The sequence below is a fragment of the Cajanus cajan genome, chromosome 4 (assembly GCF_000230855.2).
Source record: "Cajanus cajan strain Asha chromosome 4, NIPB_CcT2T_4, whole genome shotgun sequence".
NCBI classification, from domain to species: Eukaryota; Viridiplantae; Streptophyta; class Magnoliopsida; order Fabales; family Fabaceae; genus Cajanus; species Cajanus cajan.
In genome coordinates this window covers 48,087,827-48,098,187 of record NC_138520.1, presented here as the reverse complement: position 1 = coordinate 48,098,187, position 10,361 = coordinate 48,087,827, and positions in this window count along the sequence as shown.

Below are 10,361 nucleotides of genomic sequence, written 5' to 3'. Positions count from 1 at the left end.
GTAATCAATAAAAACTCTCAACGTACATCTTTATCCTTCATCTTATCTAATGCATCACGAATCTGAACAAGAGTTCTTTGCGTTACCTGCATGACACTATTCCACCTGAAAATATGAAAAAGTTCACAAATTAATTAAAATTACTTATCTAATGTTAAAAAAAACTTATCTAATGTTAAATATAATATTTAATTGAGTAGACAACCGTGCAAAATATGGCATCCGGTACCATGCCCACAACTGCAGTAAAATACATGCCCCACTAATTTCTTTATTGTCATAATTAGTGGCAAAACACAGTTCTCTATATAAATGACCAAGCAAGGTTGATCCCCAACTAAGTTGGCCACATTGGTCTGAATCTGTTAACATGACCAAATATCACATCAGTACTAGAGTTGAAGACTTGTCAGAGAATACCATACCCCCAAGTAATCGCAAAATATAAGCTCGGGCATATCATTCCATTTGGTGCATGTTGTGTAAATGCATGGAAACATCAAAAAAAGAATTGATAGACCCAACTCATCTTCAACCTTCCACCTTTAATTGTAGTTGTTGGTGGTGTAATTTCGAATAAATCTTCAACAAGTGGAACCCATCTATATGTCGAACAACCAATAATTGGGTCTCCATGTAAGTTAAGACTAAGAAAAATTGAAACATCTTCCAATGTAATTGTACGCTCTCCAAATGTCATGTGAAAAGTGTGTGTTTCGGGTCTCCACCGCTCAACTAATGCTGAAATTAACTGGTGGTCAATAGGAAAGTATGACATTTTTGCCACTCCTAACATCCCTGCTCGTGCAAGATAAGGTCTAACTTCATCAGGAATTGACCCATCTCGATGACCACTTTTGGTAGCTCTTTTAATACGAAGAACTCTATCAGGCTCATCATTCCATATGTGTTCAAAGACGTTAATTGATTGCATAGTCAGCAAAGAATCATCAATGGGTCCCGGATTAACTCTTAGATGAGGCATTATGAAATTATACAAATTCAAAAAATGTGCACGTTAAATTGAATTAATAAATATTTAAGCACTTAAATATAATTAAAACCACAAAAATAAATATTTTAAAACATCAATTTAATTAACAAAAATATTAATCTTTTATTACTACATAAAAATTATATAATTAAAACCATACAAACAAAAATATTAATACTTTATTTTAATTAACAACACAATTATTTTTTAACTTCAACTTATTTAACAAAATAATTAATTTCTAATTAATTATATTTTATACCACATAACAAAATTATTTCCAAATTAAAACTATAACTAATGATCTATAACCTAAAAATATATTTCACTAAACTCCTGAAAATTTAAATCATCAACAATATTAACAAATATTTCACACATACATATTTATAACCTAAAAATATAACTGAAAACAATATATATTTGACATATTATTATTATTATTATTATTATTATTAAAACAATTACATTTTTAAATATACATGAAAATAAAATATCAACAATTAATTAAAAAAATAACTTACATTTTTTTAACTTCAATTTAATTAACAATATCAAAAAATATTCATTATTCATTTTTTAACCTAATCACTCTTCTATCCTATCCCTCAACATCAAAATCAAAATTAAAATCATAAACCACAATTATTCATTGTTCATAATTCTATTTCTAAATACTTGAACAAATATAAACTCCTACAAATTTAAACCAGCAACAATATCAACAAATGTTTCACATAATCAAATTTATCACATTAAAATATAAATGCAAACAACAAAATATTATTATTATTATTATTATTATTATTATTATTAAAATTAGATTTAATCATAATAAAATTTAAACCCTAATCAAAATAATCATATACTATTACATTCAAATTATATACTTAAAACCATAGAAATAAAAATTTTAATACTTTATTATACTTAAAAATTTATTATTTTTACATATATTAAATTTTAATCATCAATAAATTTCCCACAAATATATTTTTAAACTACAAATTATACATATAAAATAGTAAAATTCTTTAAAATAGTAAAATAAATTCAAATATTTAAACTTACCTCTTCTCTTTTTTTTTTCTCTACTTCTTCACTCTTGTTCTTCTCTCTCCGTGAGCACTCTCCTTCACCCTCAACTCTGCTTTTAAAACGGAGTAGTGCGAGCACTCTCCCTCACTCTTCATTCTTCTGCTTCATCTTGGGAAGAAGGGAAAAATTCGTTACAATTTTCTACTATTGGTTCCATCTTTGACCGAGGGTTCCATGTAAAAAAACGTCAATGAACCTGACATTTTCTACTCCATCCAGCCAATGCATCGAAGTCATGAGAGCCTATAGCTACTCCAGCCTGCATGGAGGTGACAACACTACATGGGAGCCTACATCTACCCAAGCTTGCATGGAGGTGAGTACACTGCACGAAGGTGACTACACTACATGGAGTCATGCGATTGGAGCTGCACAACACGTCACATTAGATGGCATTTTTAGTTTTACTTCAAGTTGTGCACAACATGTCACATTAGTTGGCGATTTAAATTTTGTTCCAAATTGTGCACAAAACATCACATTCCGCAATGTCTTTTATACTTTCATGCACCACGTCCTTTTTTTATTTATTTTTTTTAATACATTTTTGAGTGCAGGTGGCTGAAATTATTCATTTTGGGAAATTGTTTTTTAAATAACTTATTTCCAAAATTTATTTAATTTTTTTTAATTTCTTTCGGTCAAAATGTCGCTTCTCAATACTACATCGATTACTGGGTGAACAGATGTAGATCTATTTATAATTATTCACAAAATTTCCACCGCGTATTCAATATTACATCGGTCCCACTAAAAATGATGTAGAACACTCAATATTTATATTATATACTTATTTACAAAATGCCATTGCATTTGATTTCTACATCGTTTTTACCTAAACCAATGTAGAATTGACGACATTAAATAGTAACTTTCTAGTAGTGTCCATCTACTCAACCTCTAAATCAAGAGTAGTAGTTAAACTTAATACAGTTCTGATGGATGACATCTTCACCACAGGCAAGAAAATCTCATTGAAATCAACACTCTTTCTTTGTCTAAACCGTTTCACCACTAATCTAGTTTTGTACCTCAGAGATGTACAATTACTTTCTTGCTTCACCCTGAAAATCTACCTATTCTTTAAGGCCCTTTTATCCTTAGGCAACTTTACCAAGTCATAAGTGTGATTATCATGCATAGATTTTATCTCATCTTGCATTGTATCTAGCCATTATTACATTTCTTCACTTTCCAAATCCTCTTCAAAAAACTTAGGTTCACCTCCATCAATCAAGGTCACATACTCATTAGAAGAATACCTGGAAGACGATTGTCTCAACTTGTTGGACCTCTTATAAGGGACTTGTGATAATTCATAAGCATTATCAAGATCATCATCATGTACCATATCATGTTCCTCTTGAGCATCACCATGTTGCTCATCATTCTAAACATCAGTCTCAACATTATCCAGATTGTGAACAGGCAAACACATGGGATTACCATCAGTCAAATTACTATCTTTCTCAGGTGTAGTCTTCTCCACCTTGTTAATATCTTCGATGGTTTGGGCTTCCATGAACTGCACATCATAGCTTTTAACAACCTTCTTTTCAACAGGATCATACAACCTGTAGCCAAATTCATCCTGACCATAATAAATAAAGATACATTGCCTTGTCTTCGTATCCAATTTGGATTTTTCATCCTTTGGAACGTAAACAAATGTCTTACAACCAAAGACACGCAAATAATCATAACTAACATTTTTGCCCAACCAAATTTTGTCCAAAACCACACTATTCAAGGCAACAGTAAGACTAAGATTAATAGCATGCACTAGTGTAAGCAATGCCTCTCCCCAAAAGTGCTTAGGCAACTTTTCTTTAGAAAGCATGCACCTCACTTTTTCAAAAAAAGTCTTATTCATCCTCTCTGCTAGACCATTCAACTGAGGGGTTTTAGGAGAAGTCTTTTCATGTCTAATACCCTATTGCTTGTAATAGACATCAAAGGGTCCACGGTACTCACCACCATTATCAGAACGAATGTATTTCAGCTTCTTGCCTAACTGTCTCTCAACCAAAGCATGAAATTCTTTGAACTTTTCAAGCACTTGGTCCTTTTTCTACAATGCATAGACCAATAGCTTCCTGGAACAATCATCAATAAAAGTAACAAAGTAAAGTGCACCACTAAATGAATTTACCTTCAATGGGCCACAAACATGAGAATGCACCAATTCAAGCAACTTTGACTTCCTTGAGAGAGGATGCTTCTTAAAGGATACTCTGGTTTGTTTACGAGCCATGCAATAAGAACATAAGAAAACACATCCTTTTTAGCTAAGCAATTAAGCCCCTTTTCATTGATATGACGAAGTCTTCGGTGCCACAAAGATGCCTTCACACATATAGCATTCACACTGGCCTTAGCAACCAAAGCCTTAGTCCAATACAATTTAGAATTTTTCTCTCCTCTAGCCACAACCAAGTTACCTTTGGTGAGTTTCCACTTTTAGAACCAAAGTGGTTATCATAACCACCATCATCAAGCATCTGCATAGAGATTAAATTAAAACAAACATCAGAAGCATGTTTGACTCCTCTAAGCAACAACTGCATTCCCATGTTGGTTTGCAGGCAAACATCACTAACACCAATCACCTTAGACACAACATCATTACCCATCTTTAACACTCCAAAATCACCAGAAGTGTAAGATGTGAAAAACTCCTTCCTCAGTGTAACGTGCAACATAGCACCACTATCAATAATCCACATGCTCTCATCTGATACATGATTAAAAGACTCATAGTCATGAAGAAGAATAAGATCACCACTTGTAGTAGTAGTGATACAATCATCATCATGATCCTTCTCTTTTTGCTTACCCTTCTTGCCTTTGTTCTCCTTTTTCCATAGAAAACAATTATTTTGAATATGCCCAGGTTTATTACAATAATAGAAATCCACAATCTTGTATCTTGACTTGGACTTGCTCCTACTCTTCTCTCTACCATCCTTTAGTTCCTTTTCTGACTTCTCCCCCTAATTTTGAGATAAGCACCTCAAACTGAGATAAAGAACCATGAGTCTTCCTTCTCATCTCTGCATTCAGAGCACCACTTTTTGTCGCTTGCAAAGGAACAACACCATTAGGGGTCGAGTTGGTAATAGAAACTCGAAATGTCTCCCAAGACTCAAGTAAAGTGTTCAATAGCCATAGTCCTAAAACTTCATCATCGAATTTGATACCCATTCCGGATAACTGATCTAGGAGCCCTTGAAATTCATTAAAGTGATCTGAAATGGAAAAACTCTCTTTGTACCTCAAATTCATCAAACATTTCAACAAATACAATTTATTATTCCCTGATTTAGAAACATACAAGGACTCAATCTTCTCCTTGTTTACGGTGGAATTCATTTATGGATTCTTTTTATTCGAACTAGCACGACAAACGTTTCAATTTAGGTATTTCAAAGTGTTCGTGTTATTAAGAATGGAAGTAGACGAGATAGATCAACAAAAGTTGGTTTCCAAATCCTCATGAATAATAATTAAACAATAATTTGCATGCATGTAAATACTTAAGCGAACAGTGTAATTAAAACATACATTGGCAATACAAATCATCGTCCAATTTGCATATGGATTACGTTACAATTACAATATTGAAGTTCAAACAACCTATAACTACGGAAAAAGAAGAAAATTACACTAATCCTAGTTCTAGAAGAAGAAAAGAAATGTGGCCAAGAAATGGTCATACCCAGCAATTCCTTGCACAAAAGCCATATGCGCAGGCGGTGAGTGCTTGAGAGTTTCAAGTATGATTTTTCTGACCCTTTTGATGGGGTATGATTCCCGTATTTATAAAATCTCCTCGAGGGTGGTTACTCTTGCGTAAATCCATCATGGGTGCATAAATGCCATCCACTACATCCTCTACATGGGTTTAAAATATAATTTCTCGTAACCATTCGTCCCATGTGTTTTTATCTCTTCAATTTATTTTTCATTAACTGCTTTGGGATAACTACTCAAACCACTTGGAAACCTCCAGTAACCTCCTTCATCCATTTCGAACACCTCTTTGTTTTATTCGACCAGTTTCTATTCGACCATGTCTCAAATACAAACAAATAAGGCTCTTGGTAGGTGTTATCCTTTATCCTTCTTTCGAGTGGCTTTATAAATGTAACTTTCGAGTTTCATGATTTTCGAGTGGTCCTAACAAATGCCCCCCTAGGAATTTAGTCTCGACAAACATACTGGTGAAAGAGAATTGAATTCCTATCGAGAATTTCCCTTAATTCTTTCTCGAATTCGGCTTTCTCACTTATATTCCTTCGATAAAAACCTACTTCAGACCCCTATTTAATGTGATGACCGTTTTGATGTGACATTGATGGCTTTGACGGCGCATGCTTGTGTTTTCCCACAAATCTTACTTGTTCAAGATTTTTTGGCGGCCATTTTTATCATTTGATTTGAAATTTAAATTAATTTATGGGCCCGTTTCACTTCAGGCCCGTTAAAACCCTTTTTACCCTAAGGTGAAAACCACTTTCACCACTTTCTTCCTTCGCGCCTAAGTCTCCTTACCTTCTCTTCGTGCTCTGTTTCTTGGTTCTCTTCTCCAACAATCTTGCACTCCTTCATTCCTTCATTCACAAGCTCTTTTCCTTTATTTGTCATGGCCTACTCTGCTGCATCAACCTCCGCCACTGCCTCTGCTCTTTCTCCAACCAAGGCTACTGCATCCTCTACCCAGACTACTCCCTTTTTGATGGCCAATGCCATAGTTTGTATTGTCAAAGACAAAGACGAGACCTTTGTCCCTATTCCTGGCATGGAAGAGGTGAGTCAAAATCTTTCAATCTCAACTACTTCTCCCATTCTCTCTTGACAATGGTAGTGTTCATGCTTTCTTAGGACCATTTGAGGCTCAAAATAAGAAAAAATTTAGCAACACCCTGTTGCCTGAGGATTCTTCTACTTTCCCTTCCATACACTCTACTGAAATTGATTTGTCATTGTTTTGGGGACACAACCAAGATTTTTAGGGCTTTTCCCCCCACCAAAGATAGGCATTTAGCATGGTTAACTTGTGTAGAAAATTCAATGCATTCCGTGTGGGTGGAAACTGGTATATCTGAGTTTATCCAATTAGCTAAGTTTGATTTGCATTGTTTCGACCCTCAAATGCTTCTTTCCGCTATATTCTTATGGAATAGAGAGACTCGAGCTTTCGAGTTTCCTTGCGGTTTCATCTGTCCTACCCTGCTCGATATCGCTGCTATCACGGGTTTAGCACCTATTGGGGATAGGTTCTACCCTGATTTGTTCGAAGAGGAGATTTCAATCATGGAAACCTCGATATCCTAGGATAAGAAGACTTACTTAGCCTTCATTAATGCTCACATAGGAAAACCTGATACTCCTGTTTTGACCTTAGAGCATATTGCTTTCTTGATGTATTGGCTATCTGCTTGTGTTTTCTGCACCCCCTCGCTCCAGGTTCCTAAATATTACTACATATTGGCTCAAGCCCTTCATCTGAAGAAGAAAATTTGTTTGAGTAAACTTTTGTTGGCCTCCCTGTATACTTGTCTCGATGAAGCTTTGGGAAGCCTTTTCCGCGAGTCTGGTCCTCGTAGTCTCTCCAGACCACTATGGTTACTTTAATTATGGCTCAACGCGATTTTTGAGAAGAAGCTTTCTCTAACTTCGCCCTTCACTCCAGCATGCGAACTCGAGGGAGCACGTTTGAAAACTCTCACTCCTCGAAAGTGTTCAATTAATAATTTTGCAAAATACATTGACGCTATTCTTAGTTTCACTGATTTTAGTGAAGACTTAGCCCCTTTCATTCGCACTACTTTGATGGGCCCATCTTGGCTTCGAAAAAATAACCAAGTTGGAAGCATAAGCCCAAATTCGACTGAGATGTGGTTTGGGTTCCTTTCTTGGGACGTAATAATCTCCGGAATGAGACAAAAAGATGTTAGGATCTACCCTTATCAACCACAACTTTTCTCTCGGCAATTTGGTCTGTGCCAGATGAAGCCCCTCCCTCTTCGACAAGAAGAAAGTATTAATGATGATATTTGTGTCGAGACAGGAAAATATGAGGAAGTTTTGGATTTTATTTTACCCCCTGAGAAACAACTTAGGCTTACACCTTGTACTTTTCCCCCTTCTTTCTTAGTCTCGAAGTGTTTTCTTCGATGGTGGTGTGAATACTATGTTGATAAAATTCTCAACTTTGATGATTTTTTGAAGAAGTTGATTAACTCTCCTCTTTCTTCGCAGGGCCCGAAACAAACAGGTACTTACAAGAACCAAACCATTATTTATCAATTCGAGCAATTTTTTAAAGTTTGTTATCGACCTGACAATATTGGTCGAACCATCTTTGATGCGTCTGTCTCTTTATCGAAAATGGTATGTCGCCACAGGCCCGAAACGGGCTTTCGGCATTCGCGAAGGATGGTTGGACTCTTTTATTTGTTTAAAAATATGGATTGCTAGAATGACTTATTCTCAAACTGAGACCTTGTCAAACGAGCAATTTTATTAAAAGGCTCACCAATCCATGTTAATCCCAAGCGGGACCCTCCATGGATTAGCGGTTTTCATAAAAAGGAAGGGTTCATGGAGTCGCCACCAATGTTTTACTCAAAACATTGGAAAAAGAAGTTTAAGGCAATCGATTCAAAAATCGACTTCGGCCATGACAACCAGAGTCGGGTAAGGGAGTCGGTTACGCGTGGGGAAGGTGTTAGCACCCCACAGCGCCCCTTTCGGGTTCCCTATGACAGATTATTTCTAAAAATAATAGTGCGAAATTACTAAATTACCCCTATTTATTCTAAACAATTATAACTTAACTATCTACATGATGACAGTTAAATATACAAACAGAAAGCAGTAAAAGGAAGGTCTTAAGAAGAAACCTTTGAAGCGTGCTTTTATATTCAAGTAAAACTGGGAAGCTTTTTGGCGTTCCCTCGCTCTACAAGCCCGCTCGCTCCCTCCTAGAAAATTTTAACTATGGAAATCCGGAGGATTTCCCTTCGACTCAGTTCGAGACTCAAGCAAAAAGCTCAGAACTCGAGAACTTTGTCGGATCAACTCTCCGAGTGATTTCTAGGCAGAGCACTGCTCAAAAAAACCCAGAATACTCAAGAAGAGGGTTAAAACTCCGTGTAAAAGTGTTGAATGACGTCCAATTGACGTCATATTTATAGGGATGAGGCGCAATACGGCCTCTGGGGGTCAATACAGTCCGTATTGAAGTTTTGAACTACAATACGGCCGTATTGAATTCAGTACGGCCGTATTGAAGTTCAAAAAACCTCAATACGGCCGTATTGAGTTCAGTGCAGCCGTATTGAAGTTCAGTGCAGCCGTATTGAGTTCAGTGCAGCCGTATTGAAGTTCAGAAACTTCAATACGGCCGTATTGAGTTCAGTGCGGCCGTATTGTAGTTTAAAATGTTCAATACGGCCGTACTGAACTTTTGGGAGGCCGTATTGGGCTTCATTCACTCCACTTTCTTATTTTGAGCTATTATAAGACCTCTAGACCTACAGAGAATCCTCCTAGGGCCTTCCATGAGTCCTTCTGGCTGACTTTCCTTCAGTCTTCAAGAGTCTTCAAGCTTTATTTCCGACCCGGACAATTTTAGGGGTCTACAGCTGCCCCCCCTTTACTTAGTCAAACGGCCTTTTGGTGTACCGTTTGATAAGTAAAGGAGTTGACCCAATTGTCCGGGGAATAAGCCATCCTTCCGACTTGTAGTGTCTTCAGGTGGGAAAATTGTTGAGTAGCCTCTCCAGGTTGAGTTTGCCCTCTCCAAGGTGAGTATTAGTCGTCGCCTCTCCAGGCTCATTGCATACCTCGGTGCTCTGGACATCTGGGTAGCTGAGTATTGCCTCTCCAGGCTTGTGCATACCTCGGTGCTCTGGACATCTGGGTAGCTGAGTATTGCCTCTCCAGGCTTGTGCATACCTCGGTGCTCTGGACATCTGGGTAGCTGAGTATTGCCTCTCCAGGCTTGTGCATACCTCGGTGCTCTGGACATCTGGGTAGCTGAGTATTGCCTCTCCAGGCTTGTGCATACCTCGGTGCTCTGGACATCTGGGTAGCTAAGTATTGCCTCTCCAGGCTTTGTGCATACCTCGGTGCTCTGGACATCTGGGTAGCGTGAGTTTGCCCTCTCCAGGGATTTGTGATAGTTTTGTCTCCACAGTCCACGATGCTGCTTCGACGACTATTTTTGATTTTGGTGCCGCTGAGGGCTGGATAACGCAGG